The sequence below is a fragment of the Nylanderia fulva genome, unplaced genomic scaffold, assembly GCF_048542155.1.
Source record: "Nylanderia fulva isolate GAGA-0341 unplaced genomic scaffold, ASM4854215v1 Scaffold16, whole genome shotgun sequence".
Taxonomy (NCBI): Eukaryota; Metazoa; Arthropoda; class Insecta; order Hymenoptera; family Formicidae; genus Nylanderia; species Nylanderia fulva.
This window is the reverse complement of record NW_028189835.1, coordinates 3368872-3389690: the sequence shown is the minus strand read 5'-3', so window position 1 is coordinate 3389690 and position 20819 is coordinate 3368872. Positions and strand designations below refer to the sequence as shown.

The 20819-nt window shown below is 36.8% G+C and overlaps 1 protein-coding gene across 4 annotated transcripts in view; it reads left to right on the top strand.

Annotated features, from left to right (window-relative positions):
• The window catches only part of LOC114940351 (uncharacterized), a 75115-nt gene that overhangs the window by 11752 nt on the left and 42544 nt on the right, over positions 1–20819 (top strand). For 2 of the 4 annotated variants that reach the window (XM_029314988.2, XM_029314987.2), the window contains exon 2: positions 6461–6560. The gene's annotated coding sequence lies outside the window, so the exon portion shown is untranslated. Of the gene's footprint in view, positions 1–1867; positions 2076–4625; positions 5133–6460; positions 6561–20819 lie in introns of those variants that run through there. The other 2 variants (XM_085480839.1, XM_029314986.2) reach the window with 2 other exon arrangements.

The window sequence follows — 20819 nt, the reverse complement described above, 5'->3', positions numbered from 1 at the left end:
CTTCAAGAGCGCAACTGCTGTTAAATTAAATATTTATTCCACGATCTTACGCCGGAAAACTGACGCGGTAGATTCTTTTCGATAAATAAAAAAATATTTCGTCGATTTTTTGTGCATATTGAAATGTGTATATAAGAAATCGTGGTTCTCGAATTTTAATACGCAATCGATTCTTAATACGTATCGATTCTTCAGGTTGATTTAAAGTAATGGTATAGATTACGAGGCACATTTATAAAAGAACCTGAGAAAAGGCAAGATTTTCCTAAGGGAAAGGTAGAATACTACCTATGTGAATTAGATTCTCGAATCTCAGTAGATATTCAAAGATGTTCGAGGAAATGAAGCTGCCAGTTTCTGAATTGGAAGTCCGATTCGATAAGAGAATCTGTGCAGAATAAAATTCAAAAATCTGATTTATGAAATCATATCCTGTTCTATTCTAAATCAGATTTCTGACTCGCGTTCCTCTCTTTCTTCCAATATCTTTAAAAATATTCTAAAAGAAATATATCTCTCGTCTCCAACTTGAAACGTCAAATGAATAACACAATACATTAAACATAGTTAGGAATGCTTATCTGTATTTCGCACGTGATTGTGTTTATATACAATTATCGACGTACAAACAAAGTTTTCCCGTGTAAAGAGGAAAAACTTTGCTCGAAGAAAGGAAGGAAGAAGTAAGAATACGAATGAACGTAAGGGCGAAATGAATGGTCGCGATGAATCATTCTCGGTATCAATCTTCAGGAAGGCAACTAGAAAGAAAGTAGATGAAATAGTACCTCTCGCGTGGAGGGAGGGAAAAGGAGAGGGAAAGAGACACAGCTGTCTGCAATTTTATCCGGTAGAAAATTTGGATTCCCCCGGAAACAAAACGAGACGCTCTTATACATCTTGCGCGAATGAACAACGTCTCATTTAACGCGCGCGCGTCTCTTTCTCTCTCGTTGCAATTTGATCCTCGGGAATCTTGGAAGAGAAGGAAAGCCTCTGCATTATTTTTCCTCATTTTTCAGATCTAACTCGCGAGTATAGTTTGCATTAACGACGATTAATCGTTCCCGAACAAATACAAACGGCCCTTGTAATCGCCGCGGCAATTTCACGTCGATCAATCTCATCCCTCCCGGAACCGCTACGCGATTAAATTGCCAACAGGTGCGCGCTCTGCATCCGAGGCATGCTATCGTGCCGACTGTAATTCGGTCGATCATTGAAGGGATGAGATTATGGTCGGAGACAAGAGAACGAAGGAGATAGGAGGGAGAAAAGGTCGCGTCGAGCTAGAAAATGAGTGATGAACCCGATCCTCTTCTCGCTTTCGCTATTTCCACTTCTACCACCACCCACCTCCCCACGTTCATCGAGTACTGTATGCACCGGTGTGCGTAAATGTACGTGTACATGCAATTGTGTGGGAGCAGGTTCGCCGGCGCCTAAAAGGCAGGCAGCCAGGCGGGCGCCGTCGCTCGAAAGGGTTTCGCCTCGTTCCACCAACGAGAACGAGAAGAACGGTGTCTGTCGTCGGCGCTCATCCGCGAGCAGAAGCGGGACAGATAAAACGAACGGGGGCGGATAAAAGCGGGGGATACCTAGTTTACGAAGAAGTAAGAGCGAGAGAGAGAGATGAAATGAGATCCCCGATGCAACGTGCTGGGAAGAAAGAAGGAGAGGAGCCGTTGCGCCGTCATTACGCGCCTCGAATGCCGTATCGTTCCAAGGCGACATCCCGGCAACCTCGTCCTCGTCCTCGATGGAAGGCTCGGCTGACTGCTCGCAAAGAAGGAACGAAAACCGTCCGGGTGATGTTTTTTGATGCCACTCGCATAGACTGTGCGCAGGGATATGAAAAGCGCCTGGAGGCTGGGCAAGTACGTGAAACTCGTTAACGCAGCAGAGGTAAATACATGAGAGGAGAACGCGGCTGGAAATAAAGAGAGAGAGGGACGGATGCGCATTTCAAAAGGGGTCCGTTTGATGTCGGCATGTTTACCGCGAAATAATCGTGATTACCGTTCAATCGTCAAGCAAAGACCTGATACCTGATGCTTCTCCCGCCACAATTTTAGGTATAAAAACATTATTGATCGAGAGTTTCAGAATACGTAGTTATATTTAGTTTTGATTAGCCAAATGAGGATTATTATTTATATTTATATATCATTAATATTTTTCTATATTTTTTATGTTTTTATAAATAATTTTTTATCTTCTCTTAAATATCGAAAGCTTTGAAAGATATATTTCTGCTGACGAGATGAGATGGAAAAAATATTCACCTTGATTGTATAGATATGTAATGGCCGAAGAATTTTTAATCAATTTTTAATTTGCGAAATATCGAATATTTTCACTGGTGCAATCATATATAAAAGAAACTTACATACACACACTATTACTAACGACATTGTTTTCTCGTCTGCCGCGCCATAAGTTGGAAAATAAATTGTATCAGCGATCATGATAACGTTCCAATGGTTCGTGGAATCCCTTCGCCGATCGAACTTTGCGATGTAATTTTTCAATCATAGCACATTCAATACAATAATATCTCAAACGAAGCGATCGATTTATCGTTATATACTGTCAAAGTCTACAAATGTATTGTATTAATTGCGCAAAATAATGTGTTTCTACTAATCTTTCACATTGTTCATATCAATTCAGGCATACGAAATTCCTACCTAGTTGTTGGAATTTCCGAACTCGGTTCCGATTTCGTTAGATAAGGGAAGGTGCAGTGCTCGCCACGGTTTCCGAGAGAAAGGGAGCACGCGGGAGGATATCGAGACCGAGTCTCCGAGGAGAGGCCAAAGCGCGACAGGCTCCTCGTGGTAACGGAGTTACATTTATTTGGTCCCTCGAGCAAGAAGGTGATATTTTTCCAAGGGGGAAACTTTCAAACGCTGACTGCTTCTTGCTGTAAAAGGGCGGCATTGTGTCCACGCTTCTCGGCTCCTTTTTCGCGCCCACCTCGTTTCGCTTCTCTCTCTCTCGCTTCTATCGAGAGTATAAACACTTTGCGACGACCGGAAGGCAGAAGTTTGGTCGGAGGCTGGGGGAGAACGGATGGATTTATTTCTCGTCGTCTTCGCGTGCGCGATAAGACGAAGGAGACGTATGGAAGCCCGTAAAGCCCGGACGTCGACCGTAACTTACTGATTGACGAACCGTTCGTCGATCTCGAGCCAAGTTTACCGGGAGAGAACTGGGAGAGCGGACTCGCAAATTCGTTTGGCTGCTGCAAAATTTCTTCCACGACACGAAGAACCGCTCACTTATTTAACGCGACCGCGATCTTCTCGCAGTCGCGGCACGAACGCGACATCCCGCACTGTTCATGGGAATACTCGTAGATTAAAGTCGTGGTCTTACATAAAACTTAACATAACGGAACTTAATATAAACGAAAAATTGCACTGTCGGATCTGGCAAATTATGGTAATTCGCGGATAAAAGGAAATTGTGTTCAGGGAAGGAGAGAAACATGTATTCCAATGGAATATAAGGCGCCGGTTAATAAGAAACGACGTGAATAATTTAAAACGCGGGGAAGTTCGCTTTACTGCTGCAGCATCCTAAAAATGGGTTTGTCTATTTGTTTCATTTTGTAACAACCACCTACGTTTTCCAGAAAAGGCATAAACACTCCATACTGAATTTTATGCAGCACTTTGCGAGAGACTGCACTCGGGGAAACGAAACAAACGGGATGCATAACGGATTTGCACACTGAAACAAAAATGTTGTTAACTTGACTAAACCTTTCAACTTCAAATATTATTTTGTTAATTGAATATATACGAATATTTTAATTGAATATAACATATGAAATCTAACAAAACCTATATTTGACTTAAATACTAATATATGTTCAATTAACAAAATAGCAATTTAGTTGAAAAGTTTAGTCGAGTTGACACATTTTTTTTCCAATGCATGGTAGATTATTTTTTTTTTTTTCAAGTACAACCATATGTATATTGAATTTGTATACCTAATGAATTATGAAATAAGGAAATTTATATGTAATCTAGATATAATCTTGGATATTTCGTCGTATTATACAACTGCGAAAACTGATATTTTTAAATACTGTATTCTATATATTATTTTTACATATTATTTTATTCAATTTTATATCTCTTTCAGTATTTATTTAATATTGTATATATTTATTAAATATCTCGGTAATTAAACTTTGAATTAAAATCATTTTTTTAAAACAACCATTAAAATCAACTACAGCGACAAATTTTATATTACAAAAATAATCTCTAACAACTCTCGATTATTCATCTCTTATCGAATATTTTTGTATAATAAGATGAAGTATTAAAACGGCTCGACTGTTTCTCGGTATTGATAATAAAAGTTTGAAATGCTCCCTATGTATACATATACGTTACTTGATGCAGCTGTTTATCACAAATTTAATACGCCTACGATACGAGCTCGAATCTGCGATCTAAAATTCGTAAATATTATTATTGCGAATATGCTTTCGTTCGAGACACGCCAAGGGTCCGATGCTGATGTATGGTTCTGAGAAGCGTGCAGACTGCAACTGATAATTAACGGTTCATTCGGGCACGCATAATCGCTATTCGAGATGACGTTGACGGATCGTTCGTGCTCTCGTGACGCCGGAATATATTCAACGAATAACGAATTAATTTTATATAAGTTTGTGTATAATTTTCACAACGAAGAAAAAGATCCTACGTTGATTTAACATCCACCGGTTATACGCGAGTTGCACATTTGAAACATGGTGTTAATTATCGCGAACTGTATAATGCTTCATTTTAATGTTCGCAATTTTAGTTCGCTTATCGCAGATATTCGAGAGAGCGAGAGAGAGAGAGAGAGATAAACAACGATAAGTGGCAATAAATTTTCGGTTAGGAGCAAACAATTTCGTAATGCGAATACTCTCTATCCCTCTCTATTATTTGCACTCTACGCGTTCTTGTGCGAGAAATCGTAAATCAATATTTTGATGAGAACGTACATGTATTTAGAATTGAGACTAACTGCAATATCGTATTATCAGATGTGCCACATTATTTTATCAGATAATGAGATCGTTTAACACCGACAACGTCGCTTTTGTGACAAACAAGGTAATTTGCAAATTTCAAACATATTTTAGATCATGTGAGTTTAATTATATACTTTTTATTAATATTTCTCCAACGCTATAGGACGCGTTTTGCATTGTTTCTTTTCTTCCTAAACCGAAATCTGCTTCTGGTATCTCACCATCTGTTTACCTCGTCTCGAATCTCTTTCTCGTTTAATTATATTATTTTATTCCGTATCATCTCGCATTATATCTCCTCGAATTTCGATCCTCGAAAGAAGCCCTAGATCACAGCGATGCGACGATTGATAGGCCGGACATATGCGTATCGTGACGGCCGGCAGATGGAATCGACGTAGAACGTTACACATTCGCGCAGCACAGGCGCATTGTGTCGATCCTAATCCGATTACACGGCCCATTGAAGTCAGAAGTACGATCTTTTAAAAGGGGCTATCGTTACGCGCGCGCTTGTTAAACGGCGCGCCGCGCGTAGAGAGAAAGAGAACGAGAGAGCTGGAGCAATCGATATTTCCGCGTCGCGCTCGCTCCGGTTAGCGGGATAGAATAAGGATACACCACACGTTGCCAACACAATCCTCCGCGCCCTCGCCGTCGGCCAGATAATCTGGCGGGAAGCTCGTTACCCTCGTTGCCGCTCGTATCGCGGAATTACCGGAGTCCTCGAATTTGTACCCGCGCGAAGCGAGAGTCTCCCTTTCTCTCTTCCTGCTCCCGGTTGGGCCACGGATGCTACTAAAGCCGCTATCTTTACTGTCTGCGGCCGGACGAACCGTACAAAGGCATCTCGGAGCCATATCCTTGCCGCGCGCTTATCGATGGCTGCGCCGCACGAAAAACTCGCGTAAATCCCAGACGAAAGTTTTCCGCGCGTATCCCAGTTTTCTCCCCGATATACCTGTGAAACGTGCAATTTTCGATACACCGCGAAAGCCGCTCACACCCGATTTCTGCGTCCCGGCTCGCTTTTTATAGCAGCCGAAGAGATTTTTGTGCGAATTTATTTTTCCCATCTAGATTATGTAACGCATACGTATGCGCAATGCGGGAAAATCAATTCCCGAGAAAATTCTGCGGCCGCTAATATTTGTGAAAATTTAATAGGAATAAATAAATAAATATTGATTTTTTCATGAGATATATATCAAAGTAATTCTATTATACGTTAAACAATATTTTGATATGAATAATTTTACCTTTTAAAATTTTGTATAAGCTTTTAATGTTTCTATATAGTATATATGAATTTTAAAATATTATATTTAATGCTTGTTCCAAGATTTCTTTTAAGCGCATTTAATATTTTTATAACTATATTGTAATGTGTGACTTTCTTGATTTTTTCAGGATTACTCGACATATCGAGAATATGGAATCTTCGCAAGTAGATGTGACCTGAAATACTACGTCCATGCTCGAAATACTTCCACGAATGCAGTCTGACAAGGTAAGAGGATAAACTATTACGCAGACGTTGTCAAAATATAGCAAAGATGAGAAGCTGTATTTTTTGCGAGAGTTGAGTTATCTTCTAAAAATACTTTATTGTTATAATTGGATCTTCTTGGACGTTAGCCGCAAACATGTTTCCTGGTCTGCAACGAGAACCCTGCGGGCATTGTGAAACGCAGACTTTTTCATTCTTTGCTATATGATGCGAAAGACAATTGTCGATTTTTTTCTTTACTGTCGCGAACCATTTTTTTGCGACCGACAACTTCAATAGCATTAATTAATTTGTTCGGTATTGAAAGAAGAGAATGTAATATTTGATGCTCAATTTTCTGCGTGTATCTTTAACAGCAATATGTGAATTTGACAAAGTTATGGAAGGAAATTATTCATAGCTATATATATATATAATCGATATAATCTATTTCGTAAACTATTTCAAAAGAAATTGCATGCGAGACTCTCTTTGAAACAAAATCGCATTCTTCAACATAATAAAACATATAATGAAAAATGCTTGCTTGCGCCACTAGTGGTAGGAGTATCTATACCTATTTTTCATAGATTTTTTTCATTCGCCTTTTACTCAAATTAAAGGCCATTTAATCGAACTTAATAGATGTGCAAGAAAGTGCACGCGGCTGCGTTCAATTTTAATACACAAATGGAGCCAATATACTCTAAAAGGGATAATTGCATTAGGCCAACTCGATACGAACGCTCATAATTCAAGAACCCATTGCCCATCTATTTAGAACGTCCACGAGCGACGTGGCGACCCTTTATTTAAGTGTACATCGCCCCTGGCTCTACTCGCTGTGCTTTTCCATCCGCGACCGATCGAGAACCGTCGAATAAATGATCGACGAAACGGGAGAGGAAATTTATATCTCATTTGCTCGATGCGTACTTTCCCTTAAGTACAAGGCGCGCCTTTCATCGCCCTTTTACTCACGAAACATCGTCTAACGCGTACAAGTGAAGGCATAAGTGGCATTTGCGTAAGAGAACTTTATGCTGAAGATGTGCGATCAAAATTTGCACACTGAAGCAAATATAATAATTAATAGAAATATTGAAATTCTTTGTACTTATTTTTAATGGAGTCTTTGATGCGAGAAATTTGCGTTATTTATTTTTTTACATATTCCTTGACACAAATCAATATGCATTTTTTGAGACAAGTTTACATTTCGTTATGAAATTATTGTATCTCTTTGCATACATATAATTTTGTTTGTAACGCGTTAAAACGTTTTTACAAATAGATTTTATTAAAGAGAAGAGTGTGAAAAAATAGAAAATTATGTGTGTGATGAAAGAGCACGATAAACTTTTGAAAGTTTGAATTTGGATTCATAATGTGCAGTACCGTTGTTTTGAGAGACATAATTCCCATAACAAACGAAACTTTATATTCGCTTTATAAATGTTTTCCTTCCACTCTCGTAGAAATGTTTACGAATGCAAGAGAAAGGGACAAAACGTAGAACAATACGGAAAATCTCAATTCCCAACGGAAAATTTTCAAGTGCACTTTGCCACACAATAACGCGCGCCAAGTGCAATGAAATTCTCGCCACTACAGTTTAACAATTGCAGTTTGTACTCTGAGTATCACACGAGAGAACGAGGAAAACAAAAAGTGCAATTCGCCTAAAGTATGTATATTCACAAATTTGAAAAAAGTTTCCATTGTGTCGTAATAGAGTGGTTTTGGTCGATGATACATTGTTACGATACGTGCAAAAATATTCACGGTATAAACTTCAATGAAATATTTAGTTTGCAAGAGTATGAAAAATATAAAAAAATTTATTTATTTACGTCTTTAGCAATAAAGAATATAGAAGAAATGCAAGAGCAAATAGAAATCTAAAGAAACAAATACAAAAGAATATAAATAAAAAATTCTATATCAGTTTTCTTTTTACGACGTACCTACATTATTTCTCCATTACAAATAAGAGAAAAATTAATCCGCCGGATTATCCGGTAGACTAAAAGGATTAACGTAATCACGTTCAACATGATCGGTCACAGATTTGTTTCTCCCGGACTCTCTTATGTCACTTGAGTTACGAGCGGCAGTAATGTTTTATCCTTTTATACGAAGCGCGAAAACTCTCTGCGATCTCTTTTATTCGAGAGATACGGGGCTGGCCGGAATCCCGTTTCGTGTCGAACAAAAAAACACGCGTCATCCGCGTATTTTCCGCGGCGATCCTCTCACAGGCTCCGGGTATCCTGGCAACCGACGGTCGGGACCGGCTGGACCACCTCCAAGGACGACGATCTGGGTTAACGTCGCGAATTCGTGTCGCGACGCCTCCGACGCCACCATCGTCCCGATTCACGTCGTCTTGAGACTTGCCTGATGAATTGGCTTTGAAGCTTATACCGGCACGAAGCAAATCGATAACCTGTTTCTCGGCGATGTGTAGTAAAGGGATATCCCGAAGGAGATAAAGCTCGGAGAAATAAAGCGAATAGAGAAGCGCGCTGTGAGCAAATTTCACGAATTCGGGTCGATGCTGAGGACGCAGTCGTTGCCGACGAAAGTCGTCGTGGGTGGGTAAAAAGAGAGAAAGAGAGAGAGAGAGACATTATTGTGCGGTTCGCAACCCTTTCGCTACCCTCGGGACGACGTTACAAATGCCATGCAAGTCGTCTTACAAAGCTCGAGAAAATATATATACGAGATGTGCGGTTTCGCGTTTACATGTATTTCTTAAGAAGACCTCTTGGAAGGTTCTCCCTGCAGAAGGCAACATTCAAGTCGAGCTCCAAAATTAAACTCTGATCATAAAAATATCTCTTATATATATATATATATTTAAAAATTCAGAAAGACAGAGAGAGAAAAAGTAGAGTGGGGAATATTTTCGCGAATTTTACAGAGATAACGTAGAAACGGGTTTTAAATCATTATACGAGAGAATGTATTCAAATTTTCTCGCGCAAAGTGGCTACGCTTAACAATACGTTAGAGCATAAACGAAACCACTGACCTTTCGCTACGCGCACACATAACGATTATATTTTTAGACCTTTCACGTTACCCCGGGTATTTCGCACTAAGGCGAACTTTACACTTTAATGAACCATTACCGTGTCACGCTCGGCAAAATTTTAACATTTTCCATGATTGATCCCTGCATCTCCCTTCTTCGATCGATTTAGTCAAAGTACAACGACTATCGCGAGGTTCCGCATAGACCCATATCTTTCGACCCAGATACATACCTCGGGCGAGCGCATTCATGCCGATAGAATCGCTGTAAATGTAGCGCAAGCGGAAACCTCGACGCCATAAGGTCTGGCTACGTGCACTTAAGCCGATGTAACCACCCGGTATATTTATTATATTTGTTCAAGGCCGATGCCTCTGCGCCTATGCATAATAATTCGTATAATACACGGCAATATGCTCCAGTATTGTTTGGCGGGAGTGGGGTGAGAGCCTATAAAAGCATCATGGGTGGATCGCAAAGTGGAATTATGGTGCGTTCAACCTGCGAAAGGGTAAATTCGACAGATGCAACGATCGATCAGATTCGCCGCCGTGTTATGGCTACGCCGTTGTCATTAATTCGCGACCTTTTTTCTATGTTATTTTTATACGCTATCAACTGAAAAATTTACGTACGTACATGTATCGTTGTGACCGACGTTGAAATTAAGCGGGATATCGTGTATAGCTTGGAAAATAATCGGAAAACACTCGATCGCTCTTTAATATTCCGAAAGGGTCGGGTCGATCGTTCAATAATGGGATAATGACCATTGAGAGATGTCCTTCTCCTGCACGCTTGTAGCGTTTTCGGTGTTCATTCATTTTTGACAACAATCGGGCGCGTTATTGTGTGCATGTCGTGTTATTAATCGATCACAGGTCGCTGCCTTCAGACGCGTGTTTTTCAAAGTCTTTTTCACCGCATTGTTCTAGAATAAACTATGAGATATACGTCAGTGCCCGAGATATTTCGCGTATAAAATATTAAACGCGTGCAAAAGAGCAAGGAAGAGAAAATAATTATAATTTTATTGTAATATTATACCCTTTTTCGCAATAATTTTCACAGAAAATATATAAGTTTATTATTCAATAATTCGAATATTGAATCTATATTTACTATTAAATGATTAATTGTAGCATTTTCATTAGATTTTTGTAAAATAATTTTTCTAAAATTAATTTATAAAATCTCTCTGCATTCTTTCTCATTTTCTTGAAAATATGCTATATTATTAGATGGCACGAAAAGTCTGACACATTTTGTTTTATGCAGGCGAATATCCATCATACTCACGACATTGGTGTCTATGTTATCTTATTCGAATATAAAGAATACCAAAGCGCATTATGTAATGTTGCAAGAACCTGTGCGAGTATATTCTCAGGTATTCTGAATATAACGCAAAATATAAAAGGATGAAAAATTTCAATGCACAATATGATGAAAGTAGAAAATCACATGACAAATAGTAGAAAGTTTTAAAATTAAAGGCAAAAACATGTTCTCTCTCTTTCTCTCTCTCTCTCTCTCTCTCTCTCTCTCTCTCTGTCTCATCTAACAAAAAATATACTATATTTTATTTTTAGTTTGAAAAATATCAAAAGCATATGAATATATAAAACTTATGTTCCGTGAAAAATATTCGAATGCTTTATTATTATGCTATCGTAATGTTATTATATTAAAATATTTCAATCGTGAATGTTAAAATGTTTCGCAAATGCGAATGATGCATATAAAAATTGCAGTTATTATTCTTTTGAATATTGTACAGAATATTATATGTTGCGTAGTACGCATAAACTCGCGCATACAAACAGCATGTGGTGTATCACATGTATCTTTTAACACAAGCAAAACAACAGGAGGATCGTCTGTGACACGGGAATCGAATACTTGTATTTATTGTGTGTACCAGGATACATCGATCGTCAATTTCTCGTGTAACAAAAACATGATCGAGACACTCTATATCATCGAATTCTTATTTTTTATAAAGCGCCAAAATATTTCGCATATACCGAACGAGATAAATAAAATATTCTTTAGAAAAAACTTTATTTCTAATTCAGATGAAATTACTTTTGTTACAAAATTAATTCATTAAAATCTCGCATTATCACCGCGTATGAGTTAATCGGCAAATTATTGTTAATTTAAATACAATAACGGAAATAATTTTATCATATAGTTATTTGAATCTTTTATATCGTAATGGATATTACAATCGGGCGTTATTCGAATAACTATAACAAATCATCGAGGATCGGCTCTCGCTTGGACCGATTCCAAAACGCTGTAACACGCGAAGCTACACGTGTCGCACGACGCATCCATGTCCGCATATCTCACCAATTTGTTACGGACGAAAAACACAAGCGCACCTAGTCATCGCGCGTTCATATTTTACTTTTTCTTTCTGCCGCTGTGTATTTTTTCCGATATACGCGTCCGCCGCGCATGTGTCACGATCAACGCAGCTGACGGATTGGCGCACCGCATGACGATTCCGGGATGCACCACTCTCTTTCCGGAACTTAACGAGTGGGCAAGGATGCATGCGCGTTTTAATTCCAACAACCAGAGTCTGTCCAATCGTTCCTGTCACGCAGTCGCAACTATTTGTCACGATCAAATTCTTTTCGTACAATCAGCAGGATTATTCATGTTGTCGCGCACAAATTCATTACTTTGCTTATAATATAATAATATGTGTTATATATTACTAATTATATTTTAATATCCCATGCAGCATGCAGTTCCAAAAGACGTTCAGAAGATATCCTAAAAAATATGATTGCTGTATCGGATTATATATTCATTATATTATATATAATTATTGCTTATAATATATATTATAATTATTTTTATATATTTTTATATATAAAAACTGTTTAATATACACGCGAGAATAAGATGTTAGGCTAGCGCAAGAGTTTTAGAATATTTATGTTTCTAACAATAAGAAACCCTACTCCGGAGCACCCTTTTGTCGCTTCTTCGGCTCCGAAATAGCGATGCACGGCCGCGGCCGTCTCCGCAGGTTTTCCCATTCTAATTTACAGCCTGTCAAAGCTACGTGCCGGGCCATCACTCAGGCACTCATATCGCGGAAAATATGCATAATTCATAGGACTCGGCGTGGGTGCCTGCGTACAATATCCCGCGGAGGTCGGCAGACGAGAGCGGAGCGTTTGCCCGAGCTCGGCGATCGACCACTTGAAAACTCGCCGCTACTCGAATTTGTATGCTCGATGTGGAGCGCCGTGAGCCCCAGCGGATGGGGTGCATCCAGGCGCACCCGCCGGGTTCATTTGAAATATCTAAATGGATTAATTTTATCGATCGAGCCCGCGTTCGACCGGGACGCGCGCGAGACGAGACAACATTAACTCTCTCCCACCGGGAGGAGATTTGGCGAGTGTCTGATGCTGCTGAAACGCGCAACGAAATATCGCGCGCGGACCGAAAGAGCTGCAATAAACGTCAAGCTGCTCTTAAAGAATCTGTCATCTGTCGTAATAAAATGTCCTCTCTCTCTTTCAAAGGATACGTACATTATCAGATATTGTGATCTTCCCCTGGATGCAGTTTTAAGAATGTTATCGATCGTGACGTGAAAAATAAATGCAATCTATCTTTTGTTATTCTCGAGAATTATATAGCATTTTTGTCCTCTTCCGCGAGTTTTCGTCACGATCGTCGTCTCGCCGTTTGTCTTTCCGAGTCACGTATGAGAAGCGCGCGACGTCGACGGAAATAAAGAGGTACAAACAATGTCGTCCCGACGACGGCCACGGTTATTACGGTAAAGGTCGACGAATTTCCCCGGCAGGCAGTCGCGACGTTTGTCCGACGAATCCCATGGGGAAATGCGCCGGAAGAAACCGCATGCACGCACACGCGTTTATATATCTATACACAAATACACCCGCACGCACGCACGCACGCACGCACCGGTTCGATCCGCGTCCCACGGCGCGGTTCGCGTTGCGCGTAAAACACGTGTCAGCTCGGCGAATCCCGCGCTGTCACCCACATCTTCATGGAGAACAGCATGTCGCTAATACGGTCTCTTCATCGTCGATATGCTATCGACAAGTCCACCTGCTCCCGCGTGTGCTATCGACTTTAATGCGCACGAGCAGTCGCGTCATCGCGTGGAACGCGCAACATCTTCGACGAAATTTGATGAATTATTCAGTTTACGGTGTTGTAGGGAAGGAAGGATAATATTTCTTTTGCGATAGACTGAGGAAGTACGTATTTGTCATGATACGAGAACAACTAAATAATCCGAAGTATAAAAATTGTAAAGCTTTATGATATGTACTCTCCATCTCACGCATGTCCGTTTTTTATTATTTCAGATTATTTTGATTTTTTTTTATTTTTCCGTAACCACACGAGTGTTTTCATTTTTCTTTTCTAGTGCAGGGAATTTTGTGGGGCATTTTTACTTTCATATGACAGGTGTTGTATTGGAACAAATATTTTCTCCATTATTCAACATGCTGTTTTTGACGCGTAACACGCATATGATTTTTCTCTCCGCAATAAATCGACAGTTTTAAAAGCAATATGTGTACATATATACTGCATATATATTAAAATCTATCATTGGTCTTACGATTAGTAAGCTGATATATTCATTATATCTCATTTAGCTCTGTTAAATAGAAGACATATCTATCATATTAAATTATATTATATCTAACTAAGTCTAAGCTTAAAGAGAATATTATATTGTAGCAAATATTTTCTCCATTATTCTTCATGTAAAGAGACTTTGACATATAGTATGTTTTTTCGCAATAAACTGACTGTTTTAAAAATAATTGCATATTTAAAATCAATATATTTTGAGTATTAGCTTATACCTATGTATATATATATGTATATACATATAATACATATACATGCAATTAATTAGACATATCGATTATATCTGATTAGGTCTAAATGTAAATAGAGTCAATATGCCAATATATTGTATAAATATAATAGACACTATTAATTTTAATTAATTTTTTAAATATTAGATCTCAGTTTTAATTTTAGCAGAGATATCGTTATATAAGTTTTCCATGATATTTTGAATATACACTATAAATTACAGGGAGTCACATTATATTAAGTTTAATGTGTGCTTGCTAATGTTACAATTTTATTCATTTAATTTCCATTAACTTGATATCCTGCGCGAAATCATATGCAGATGTATAACATAATTAAATATTTTGCTTTAATCAAAGAGTGACCGCAAAAACAGGCCAAAAATCGCCTGTTTCTTCGCCCTCGAATTCGGACTTAATTTTGATGTTAAATGATAGTTTATCATGAGACATTAATTCTCTGAAATTTTCAAAGTGAGCATATTTTTTACTGCTGAGAAATAAGGGGTCAAAGTTGTCATTATGCACCTTGCTTCTCACGAAACGATTCACGAAACATGTATATGTGTCAATATATTCTTTCAGTTTTGCCTTTTGGGAATAATTATTGATACATTACATATATCTGGATTAGGTATATCTATTCCATTGTACTGCCATAGCCACGATACCACATAATTGTCATAAACTTTTATCGTATTCGTATATTACAATTATATTTTTTTTGTCAACTCTATATATATATATATACATATACATGTATATATACATATACATGTATATATATATATACATGTAAGTATATATCAACTCTATATATACATATAATATATATATATGTGGAGGCATTCCGCCACAAGACACGCGGCGCCTTACGACCGGACGCCCGTCTGACACGGGAGCTTATCCACGCGCGCGAGAAAAGAGAAAGCGCTCGCGAAAGCTCTCGCGCAAGCCGCAGCTTCAATCTCCCACCACGTGACGGCGACTCACGCGAAGTTGCTATCCGCAGAGATCGCGCGAATGGGAAGATATAAAGCCGCGCGCGGCGAAGATAAGCAGCTATTCTACTCTTTCGAAAATCATTTTTGAAGACTAGTTTCTAGCGAACTATTTTCAGGTTTTCTGTTTGTATTATTTCGATACTACAGCATTGAAAAAAATGCCTTTCATAATTTGCGTTGGCTGTCAATATCAGAAAAGATCAAAAAATGATAAGTTTTATCCTACTGACAGTGTTTCTTTGATTACTATTAATAATTTGAGACAAACATATAATGCAAGAAAGCGATTAAATGAAATCAACGATATCCCAGTAGCTAGTAAAATCTGTAGAACTTGCTACGATTTGATACGCAACAATTCTATCGTTTCATTGAATTTAAATAATACTCCTGATTTGACAATTTATAGAAAAGGTTTAAACGGTCATACACAGTGTACATTTGGCTGCAAAAATATAGGAAACTTAATTTCAGTTCCAAGTATAACGCGCCAATCACTACTTATGAATTATAAGTTTCTAATTCTTTCTGATTCTCGCATGTGCTCTGAACATTTAGCTATTGATAACTATTGGCCTTTTGTGAAACAAATCACACGTGAAGTGGCAGCTGAAGATCAAATAATAATTAGTGATCTTATGTTTGATTATTATCATAATTCTCGAAGAAATGAAAAGCATGCTTTTGATATAGACAATATTAATTCTATTGACGACGATGCTTTCGAAGCATGGTTCGCTTTCGATAAAAGCCAGTTTAAAAAGATCTGTGATTTTGTTAAAAATTGTAAACCTAAGCATGTAGCTGTTTTCCTTTGTAAATTGCGCACTTCTCTTTCAAATAAACAATTGGCTTTTCTATTTGGATGCAGTGAACGAACAATTAGTAATTACATGGATAATGCAAGAAAAGATTTGCTTGAGAATTTAATGCCACGATTCATCAATAATAATGATCGAACAGTTCTAGTCAATCATAATACTCCTATGGCGAAGGTATTGTTTGATATTCCTGACGAAAATGGCTCTTGCGTTTTCGATGCTACGTACCGATTGGTACAAAAGTCAAAGAATTTTGCTGGTCAAAAACAACTATGGAGCGAACAAAAGAAAATGCCGCTTGTAAAACCAATGGTAGGATGTGCTCCTGATGGCTATATACTTTTCGTTTTAGGGCCCTTTGACGCAACTCATAATGATGCAATCATACTAAAAGAATGTTTCAACAGATATAAAGAGACATTGGCAATTTTTCAACCAAATGATGTTCTTTTTGTCGACAATGGATTTCGAGATGTTCTTGAGGAACTCAAACAAAAAGAGCTGCTTGCTTACATTCCTGGCACTGGAAAACGAGATACCTTGGAAGCAAATAAGTCGAGATTTGTCACAAAGGTCCGATGGATTATCGAACAAGTATTTGGTCGACTTAAAAAAAAATTCAAATTGTTCGCTTTACCAGCCCATAATGCTACTTTATTACATGATTATGAATCTCTCTTAATTTCTTTTGCGCTTCTTAACTTATTTCATAAGCCAATTTTAAGTGATGAAACACATGAAAATATTGCACATGTAATGAAATCAAGATTGAATGTTCCAAACCGTTTAAAAGGTATTGTTGAACAATACAATCTTTTGCAAATAAAAGTTCCTTACATTGAGCTTAATTATACAGCAGTAGATAATCAGGAAAATAATCGTCTCCTCCAGTTTCCGCAACTCACAATAAATGACTTATATTATGTCAGTCTTGGACCTTATCAAATAAGCAATGCTATTTCTTATTACGCAGAGCATCAAAAAGAAGGAATCTTTCTTGTACACAAGTTTGAACCAAGCCCAAGACATAGGACTTCTGGTTTAGACTATGCCAATCACGATATTGCCATTACAGATCCGCTCCTTGTAAAAGCTTACATGAAATCTCGATATCGCAGCGGAAAAAATCACCACATTTTTGTACTAGTAGACAAGTCTAAATCTGGAAAGGACGCGATTGTAGAATATTATTGTACTTGTGAGAGTGGTTCTCGAACTGTTGGCTGTTGTAGCCATATAATGACAATTATGTGGTACCTTGGGTATGGGCAGTACAATGGAATAGATATACCTAATCCAGATATATGTAATGTGTCAATAACTATTCCTAAAAGACAAAACTAAAAGAATATATTGACACATATACATGTTTCGTGAATTCCTTCGTGAGAGGCAAGGTGCGTAATGACAACTTTGACCTCTTATTTCTCAGCAACAAAAAATATGCTCAATTTGAAAATCTCAGAGAATTAATGTCTCATGATAAGCTATCATTTAACATCAAAATTAAGTCCGAATTCGAGGGCGAAGAAACAGGCGATTTTTGCGGTCACTCTTTACTAGCAACAAATTGATTTTTATATATTCATCAAAAACGTAAAATATTATAACTTATATAATAAAATAATAAAAAGTAAAAATTAAACAATGTTAGCTTGATATCAAATTATTTCTTGAATTAATTGCCATCGAAATATCTTAGTTCCGAGTTTATTGCTCGCGAAACAAATTTAACGAATAATCGAAAATGCCTCCAACATTCATATTGTTGCAAGAATAAATTATGTTAATTAGCAAGGTTATTTGCAATTAATTGCTCTTTCAATTTTAATATTATAATGCTCTCCGAATTAATTATTTTCGATACAGAAATATCGAATTTATTGTTCATATCGTTTAATTTAAAAAACTGAACATGTGGCGGTGCTAAATAAAAAATAATTCAATTATACACGTATATCCGCAAAAATTAATTAATACACGTTGACTGATAATCTTGAATCGTTCGTTTGAAAGAAAGAAAAATTATTTGATATTTTTTGTGATTTAGTATTTGTTAGGACTTGTCGTAGATCGTTTATTTCGAAAGATAATTCAGATAAGTTTATTCATATATTATTTGTATCTAATTGTAAATTTAATTGCAACTGAAAATTATTAGACCGCGCAAATAATTATATATACCGTGATTGACAACTCATAAGCATACCGAGGTAATGGCTGTTTATCAAGGCAAATATTGTGCACGATTTATACATTTCGAGTAGACACAACCGAAATGACAGATTATATGCAGAAATTACAGGTTATTTGTTTCATTGAAATATTTACGAACAATAATTATTACTATATAAATATGCTTGAATTTTGCGCTGCAAATTTCTCGATGTATTAAATGTAATTAATCAATTGCTTTTGAATTAAGAAAGGATGATGAATCATAGCATTGAGTGATTCAAGCCACCATGGATGGTGTCATGATACATCAACCATTTCATGAATAATTAATTTGGGAAAGTTTGAAGAGCAGAATGTTTTGCATATACTTTGTATATAAAATATTTCAGTATCTTTCAAAGATTTGTATATTTTTTTAGACACTACTTACATAAAAATTATAAATTTATAAATAATAAATTTATTTTTTCATATTTTAGAAGCTTGTATCTAAAACAAATTTTTACGGAAATTTTGAGATATTTTATTAAGTATTTCTTAAAAAATTTTGAATAAAAATGTAGGCGTGCCTAATAATTATTTTTGCAAAGATTACTTTATACATTGCTTTATACAATTTGAAAATGTATTATATAGATTGTGTATTATACAAATCAACATTGTGTTGCTTGAATTGATGAGTTGAATTATTTTTTATCTTAATATCGAGATAATATGGATTTGCAAATATCACAGATATCGGAAAAATACGTAATTTTCAAAGATATCGAAAATAATTTTCAAAATATATTTAAACAGTTCGCCTATCCGTAAATTATGCGTGCAGACGTAAGATTAGTGATCTAACGTTCACTTGAGAGGTAACTTTGGTTGGTTTTCATCACTCTCGGAGATTGTGTCTAGGATATAAAAGATGATCTTCCGTGTTTTGAACGTGCCCTCTTTGTGTCGTTCGTAAATTCTGTCCCATAGAATTAACGCCAGCTCTTCTCTCATGCTACGAGACCTCAGTTTCTTCTCTGTTTACCAGCTGTCTGCTGCCATTATCAAACCTGCGTAGCCGTAGGCGTTCAATTCATTGGAAGCGATATAGAAACCGAGGATTTACAGTTCATAGAGCAAAGTTTGTGATAGGTAAATGATTGAAAAAATCTTTATACATCATGATTTTGTGCCGTGCTCTGCAATCTGTAAAAGAAGTTAGATTTAAGATTAAGTACATTTATTTATTCACAAGTATAATATTTTGCAATTATTAATATCTTATATTTTAATATATTAACTATTTGCCACTAAATGCTTTTTTCTATATTTTCGATGGCGTATATAGAAAAATATATACCTAAGTATATAAAATATTATAAAAAAATATTTAAATAATATAATAAATAATATAATTTACAGACAAAATATCAAATATTGAGCTTACTGAAATAATAACTTTTAAAGTGATGAATTGCAGGCAATCTATTTTGATCAAATTTTATGCATTAATTTTTGTGCGGATTAATGAATTTTCACGGAACAAAATCCTATCGTAGCTTAAATTTTGTCACGTCAACCCCTCGTCTGGTATTTTTTTCGCTTTTATCGAAATCACTTGAGAATAAATGTCTTCAGGGAAATGAGGGTAATGTTTGCATAGACTAGTCTTTCTTACTGAGATTTGAGGGACTCCTGTTTTGAATAATGGAAGATATGGGATGAATAAAATTTAGTGTCGCAGAGTCTCAGGTTAGAGCTCCTCTCAGCTTCAGTATGAGACATATAAAATCCATCAAATATCTGATAATGTGATTTATTCATAAACGAAAATTTAATCTTTGATTATTTGCTCGACCTACAATTGTGTGTCTTTTAAATTCAATTGCAGTAAATTTTAAAATCTTTCTATCGAACTTTATTAAATTTAAGTTTTATAAAAACTATTCAATTTATCGCAAAAACGCACTAAAGTATTGCATACATATTATAAACATTCTTTAATCGCAGCTATTCATATCGATTTTTTTTCTTATTTTTAATCTTTATACCAACCGATTAGGAACTTATATACGTTTAATGAGACGATGATTTTTTCGTCTTCGTTAAAAAGAGCTTAATAAAAATAATCCGACATTGATCGGCCGGGAAAGATACTCAACAGCCACAAAAGTGGAATAAAATTCATCGACTACTGCCGTGATCCTAAGAGTACATCAAAGCGGAGGAAGGGCAGTCGCGATGGGATCGAGGGACGTTCGGGGGATAGAACGGAGACTAAATGTAGCGTATAATTTAGACAGCAGCTGTGCCGCGCGACAAATATAATTCGACGCATCAATCTGCGGCTTCGG